Source organism: Penaeus monodon, chromosome 42 (assembly GCF_015228065.2).
Source record: "Penaeus monodon isolate SGIC_2016 chromosome 42, NSTDA_Pmon_1, whole genome shotgun sequence".
Classification (NCBI taxonomy): Eukaryota; Metazoa; Arthropoda; class Malacostraca; order Decapoda; family Penaeidae; genus Penaeus; species Penaeus monodon.
This window is the reverse complement of record NC_051427.1, coordinates 13,148,607-13,156,106: the sequence shown is the minus strand read 5'-3', so window position 1 is coordinate 13,156,106 and position 7,500 is coordinate 13,148,607.

The window sequence follows — 7,500 nt, the reverse complement described above, 5'->3', positions numbered from 1 at the left end:
TTTTTTTTGGATAGGTATATATATATAATATAGACACACACACACACACATATATACATATATGTGTATAGATATATATAGGTATATAATCTATATATATATATATATATATATATATATAAGAATATATATGGATATATATGTAGGTATATACATAGATATCTACATCTATACATATACTATTCATATATGATATAATATATATATATATATATATAATTGAATACTATATAGATATATATAGATTATATATATATATATATATATGTGTATACATTGATACAAACACACACACACACACACACACACACTACACATGACACACACAAACACACACACAACACACACAGATATATTTTTTAGTATATATATATATATATATATATTAGTATTGTAATATAGATTATATAGACATATACATATATATATATATAGATATATTATATAGATATAGATATATATGATATATATAGTATAGATATATATGTATATATATATATATATAAATTCTAAAAAAAAATGTAATATATAGATATTTTTTTTTTTTACATACATACCAATATGATAGACACGAACATATACTTATATCTAAGTATATATAGTATGCGTATTATATATATATATAATATATATAATAATATATGATATATCTATTATATATATATAGATATATATACTATATTTTTTTTTTGTTTATTAAATATATAGATATATACACACACAACACACACAACAACCCCCCACAAAACTTTGTATATATAGATATATATATATATAGATATGATCTATATATATAAGATAATATATATATATATGATTTATATATATAATAAATGTGTATAGTATATATATAAGTAGTGATGATATATATAAATAGAGATTAGTAGATAATATAATATATATATTATAGATAGATATAGTATATATATATATACATACCTGTATTACACAGCACACGTATATAAAAATATATATATATATAGATATTATATATATATATATATATTAATATATATATATATATAGTATATATATAATATATAGTATATATGTGTGTGTGTGTGTGTGTGTGTGTGTGAGGGGGGGTTGTGTGTGTGTGTGAAAAGGTATTATATATTATAATACATATATATATACCTCCAAACACATACACATATGTATGTGTATATATAGAAATACGATTTATATATGAATATGTATATTATATATACATATATTACTATATATATATATATATTATATATATACATATATATATATATATATATATATATATATGTAATATGTATGTATATTACTATATATACCATATATACATATACAATTCATATATATAGTATTATATATATATATATATATAGATATATATATATATATATATAATATCTATATATATATATATATTATACAAAACACATAACACACACATACACACACACACACACACACACACACACACACACAATATACTATATATATATATATAATATTATATATATATATATATAAAATATATATATTATATATATATATAGATATCTATATATATATATATATATATATATATATGCATTACAAGTATATATGAAAATAGAAAGTAATGGATCAGAGAAATAAAAATCTCCTTAGACTCCGGATACATAATGCACTGAACTTCCAGAGAGAAGATGGCAAACCTCAGCAAATTGCAAGGACTCTCGAATCACTTGATATCATTTAGTCCTTTCGGCTAATTGGACCGTTCCGCTGATAAACTGGTCGGTCACTTTTGAAATTCTTTTAACTCTATCTCTTTGGAACATAATTGATCACTTGCTTACAAAAGTCTTTGGGTTTGTTGGTGGGGGGGAAAAACATTTTGGTATCTTTATGTGCCTGTGGACGTATGTATATGTATGTATGTGTGTGTGATAGTGTGGGTGTGTGTGTGGCCCTGTGAGACGAGAGCGAGAGAGGAGATGAGGATGAGAGAGAGGATGAGAGAGGAAGGACCGAGATGAGAGAGCATCGAGGATGTTTGGAGAAGAGGAGACGAGACCGGGACGAGAGGAGGAGGGAGAGAGAGAGAGAGAGAGAGAGAGAGGAGAGGAGAAGAGAGAGACGAGAGAGAGAAATTCCATCCACTCAACAGCCGGGATCAAGAAGCAAAAAATAAAGACATAGGCTGGACTGAGAGACATAACTCCAGAATGTAATAATACACATTACTTTTCATTCGTACGTCGTTATTGGATTCTTTTTAAACTGTAGTTCTGGTGGAGGACCGTAACGCTGAAGTTGATTACACATCGAGTTATAAACAATACCTCTCGTTTAACTTTTCGATATTTGCAGATGTCGACAGAGCGAGAATAAAAATCGTCTGTTCATAAGGTATAAGTGAAAAAGATGCAAAGTCTCAACTGCAATGTTAAAAAAGTATAAAAGAGAATACAAATAAGAAATATCGGTAAAACTTGATAGGTGATGATTGCAGCAATGATACGCTATAGTAGTACAGTTCCTCGTTATATTCTTGAAGAGGAGAAAGCTGGGGAACGGTATTGTAACTTACCACAAAGAACATTGATTGACCAAGAAATTAATACATATGAATATGGTTGGAGCAATTCATTTATCATGTATTCATTATCTATTATGAACCGTGTAATGTTGATAAATGTTAAAAAAGGTATGAATGAGGAAGTTGGATCTCTTCACAATACAAGATTTGTATTCAGTCGGTTTCGATTATATATACGAAGTATAAATCGAGGGCCGGTTAAATCCATTGCTGTATTGGAAAGATATTCATTCTGGTTCATACCTTTTTACTATCTATCTATCTACATCCATCTGCATCTCTATCCATCAAGAGAATATCTATATATAAAGCGTGGTGTGCGTGGTAACCAAGTTACCATAGTCACGGAACCCTTTAAAACAAGAAAATAATAAAACGCAAGCATTTGAGACGTCATACTTTTCGTCGAACAATTGATTCTTTTTTTGTTATGCTGAACACACGATTCTTAAACAGTCCAGCATTTGTTTCAGCTTTTCCAGACCTTCCAGAATCGAATTTCTCGAATGAGGTCACAGTAATATCACATTAAGTAAAACTGATTGCTCAGTTGCATGTTATTTTCTGTCCCAAGCATTCAGTGGAGAAGTAATGGAAAAATCAAACCTAGATACCTAACGTTTAAGTTTACTTTTAGAAGGACATGAAGCAAATTGATATTAATAAAGATCTTACAGTGATTAAGATATTGGCCTAAGGACAAACTTGGTTGAAGGAAGAAGTAAAATTAATTTCATGTTGAGTTATCGTTTTTTTTTTAAATCCTGGTACGAGATAGGTCATGGACCTAGATCTATATTTTGGTCCTGTAGCTCTAAGTTTACTTCCTGGCATCGATGCAGGTCCATTTCAGTTGGTTCTAGGCCTGCTCTCTGTACTGAAGCGGTGGCAACCCCCTTAAAACGTGTCACACTTGGTGTTTAACTCTTGGAACGTCACCTGGAACGTGGAAACATAAAATACATTGATATATCAGTTAATTCAATCAAAAGCGAGGGGATTGTGTTTTTTTAATAATAGAATGAAAACTTGAAATGATTGACATGAGAATAGGACCTGTGTGGTTTAAATTAAACATTTATGATTTAACCTATTTGAGTACAACGCATACATAAGATTGTATTTGGCACACAAGATGGTTTAATAATATGACAAGCTGATTACGACACTCTTGGTTCAAAAGATGCAGGGTTGGTTCCAGGGGGAAAGTTCAAAATTCCTCATTTTCTTCCCAGTTCGGATCCCCCATGCAAGACTGTTTTAAGCTATTAATTCCAATTTCAGTATAAATCCGTTTCAATTCCAGGTTCCAGGGGTCTGTTTTAAGTTCAGATTCGTCTAAAGTTCGAATTTCAGTTACAGCTCCAAGATCTGCTCCAATTCGGATTTCAATACCAGATCTTGTTTTAGTTTCAAATTCCAATTACAGGCATGGTTACAATATTCATATTCAGTTATAGTCTGTTTCTATTCAGAATCCGTTTCAGATCAGTTTCTAGTCCAAATTCTGTTTCCAGTTCAAAATTCCAGTTCCACATCTGTTTTCATATCGAATTTTAATTCCAAATCTGTTTCCAGTTACTTATCTATTTCCAGATCGGATTCCAGTTCCAGATCTCTTTTCAACATAAATTCCAATTCCAGATCTGGTTCCAGTTTAAATTCCAGTTCTACATGTGTTTCCAGTTCTGATCCTGTTTCGAATATTAGTACCCATCCTGTTTTCGAATCTGGTTCCAGTTTTCTTGTTCAAATCTAGTCCAATTCTTGTTTTAGTTCCAGTTCTGATTAAAAGAATGTTGTAATTTGGTTCCATGGACTGTAGACGGTCAACATGAGTGTCTTTGATAAGATTCATACCTGAATAAACACAAAAAAAATCCTACACTTATGAATTCGTACACAATATGATGCTTATTATTGGAATCCTACTAGGAAATCAATTAAACGTTAATTCTTTACTATAGCGGTGAGAATGTCAACCTTAGATGAATGATCCCCTAGAGCATGCACCAAAACGGCCTTTTAACCTTTAACGCAAGGGCGTAAGGGAGACAACCCTCCCAGGCAGTCAGAAATACTACCCACAGTGTCTTGACCGTAATATAAACGCGCCTTCCCTTCCTGGAAACGACGCCAGAGTCATGTAAACTCGTCGTATAAGGATTAGATGTTACGAGTTGTTCCCTATTTAGAGTAGAGACACCAAGGATCGTGTGCAACTAACCTTTTTATAAAAAGCAATAATATTTTTTTGCTTTTACCCAAAGGTCACTAATTCACGGCATGGAACCTTACGTGCTAATCTTCATGTTTCTTTTGATGAAAAGTGAGTTGCTGCTTCTACACCAAGATGCATGACATAGGTACCCTAATTTTAGCTAATTAGATACCCTCCTAATTTAGCTTTAATGGATGCCTTGGAAGAAGCAAAAAAATCTTCAGTGCATGAAAGCAGCACCTGTGAAGAGACAAACTAGACCCTCCGAATAGAAATAAGATTAATAAGAAAACAATACTAAAATTAATAGGAAATAAGAATAAGAATTAAAGTTAACAAGAAAATTAAAGAACAAGAATAAAGGTAACAAAGAAAATAAGAATTAAGAATAAAGTTAACAAGAAAAATAAGAAATAACACTAATAGAAACTAAGAAACAAGATTAATAAGAAAATGCGAATAAAATTGTTCGGTTTGGTTCTCCAATAGTAGTTAGATTGGAAATACAAAATTGAAAACATCCAGATATTTAGTTCATGGAAAACAATTTTCAAGAAGAGACATGATTTGAACTTGATTTTTAAGCCATAACTAGATCTCTCATGCTGAAAGAATCTATGTTCTCAGAACGTTTGCCGCAATACATTAAAAGAAACGAGATTCCTGAGAAAACTGAATAATTTTGTCATGAAAGCTTCATATGTGCTATTTCTAACTTTTATGTTCGTTTCATACGTATTATTTCTTTTCTCTCAACACTCAAACAATGTCAGTAGCAAATATTTAAACGATATATTTGAGTAATGGACGCTAAGAATTCCTAATTACTATTACGTTTTTTATTTTTTGTTTATTTATTTATGTTATTTATTAATTATATAGTATTATTTTTGCGAATAGAAACTGAGTTTTATCTTAATACTCTTATGCGCTGATGATATAAACACAGAGTGTTTCTCCTTCGACGATATGTATACTAATAGAAGCTCATTTCTCTAGTTATTAGTATCAGTAATAGTATTTCGTTGTTGTAATCAGTGAAAACATCATGGTGATGTACTTATGGTAATGATGACTAAAGTCATTGAAAGGATGATTATGATACTTAATAATGATAAAAAAAGTGTAACAATAACCGTTAATATTATTCATAATTATATTTTTTTTTTTTTTTTTTTTTTCATTAATTATTACCTATAGCAAATCATTGGTATTACTGGGATTATTATGATTATCCGTATTAAACGCATCGTCCCGCACACTCATCATCCATCATCTGTCATCTTCATTTCATGCATCATCATTATCATTGTTATAATATTCAACATTATTTACTATCGTTGTTGATAATGATATCGTTGTGAGTAATTGATTTATCGTTGTTTGATAATGATTAATGATGTGGTGACCAGGATAATAATAACAAACACTAATGACAAATAATGGAATAATAATAAATAATAATAATAATAATAATAATAAGAAATAATGATGATAATAATAATAATAATAATAATAATAATAATAATTAATAATTAATAAACAACAAACAACAACAACAAAAGAACAAACAACAAACAAACAACAACAATAATAATATAATAATAATAATACATAATATCATTATTATTAGTTGACTCATCTCTAGTAGCCTGTATTATGTCATTATTGCTATTCCTATTTATCTTTTTTTTATTATTAGTATTATTATTATTATTTAGTATTATTATTATTTATTATTATTTCATTATATTTATTTCATTACTATTATTCATTTATGACATTATTTGTAACATTATGTAATACTGTTATCATCATCGTCATGATTATCATTATCGCTATCACCCTTATCAGCCGCCTTCATTATAATAAGCGTTATCATACCTCTGGTTGTTACTGATATTATTATCGCTTAAATCGGCATCCACTCTCATTCTTTTTATTACCAGTTATTATTAATGTGCATTATTACTGTCACTGATGTTATTATCATTATCACTTGCCATAATAATTATTAGCATCGCTAAAATCACTCTCACTATCTCTAAATCATTCAACATATTTATTTTCGTTAAATATTTTAAACATTTTCCTTCCGAATGTTTTTTCTCTCTTCTCTTTGTGGAATTTCTATTTTCAAGGTTTATTCCTGTTATTATCAGATTTGTATGTTATATGTTATGGCATTTGTTTTCAATTGGTGCTCTTGGCAATGCTATTATATTTAGTCAGTAATAAGGGTTACTGATATCATTAATATGATCATTACTGTTAATATCATCTAGTATCTCACCATTATTTATTATTATTATTGTTATTATTACTTATTATTATTTTATTATGTTATTATCAATTATTGGTTATCATTTATTATTATATTTTTTATTATAGTTATTATTACTATTACTATTATTCGTTATTACGTACTGTTATCATTCTATTATGATCATAGTTATATTAGATTCATAATATAGATGTATGTATATACATTTTATTCATAATTTGTCACGGTTATCAACGTATACGGTATTAATATGAAGAAAAGGTTGACGATAATGAGTAATACAGTAATAATTATAATAGCAATGATGATTTTAACATGAATAATGACAATAATAATATTAGCAAAAATAATCATGATAGTTGTAATAATAATATAGACAATGATGATGATGGTTATGATAATGATGATGATAATGATACATGATATTGATAA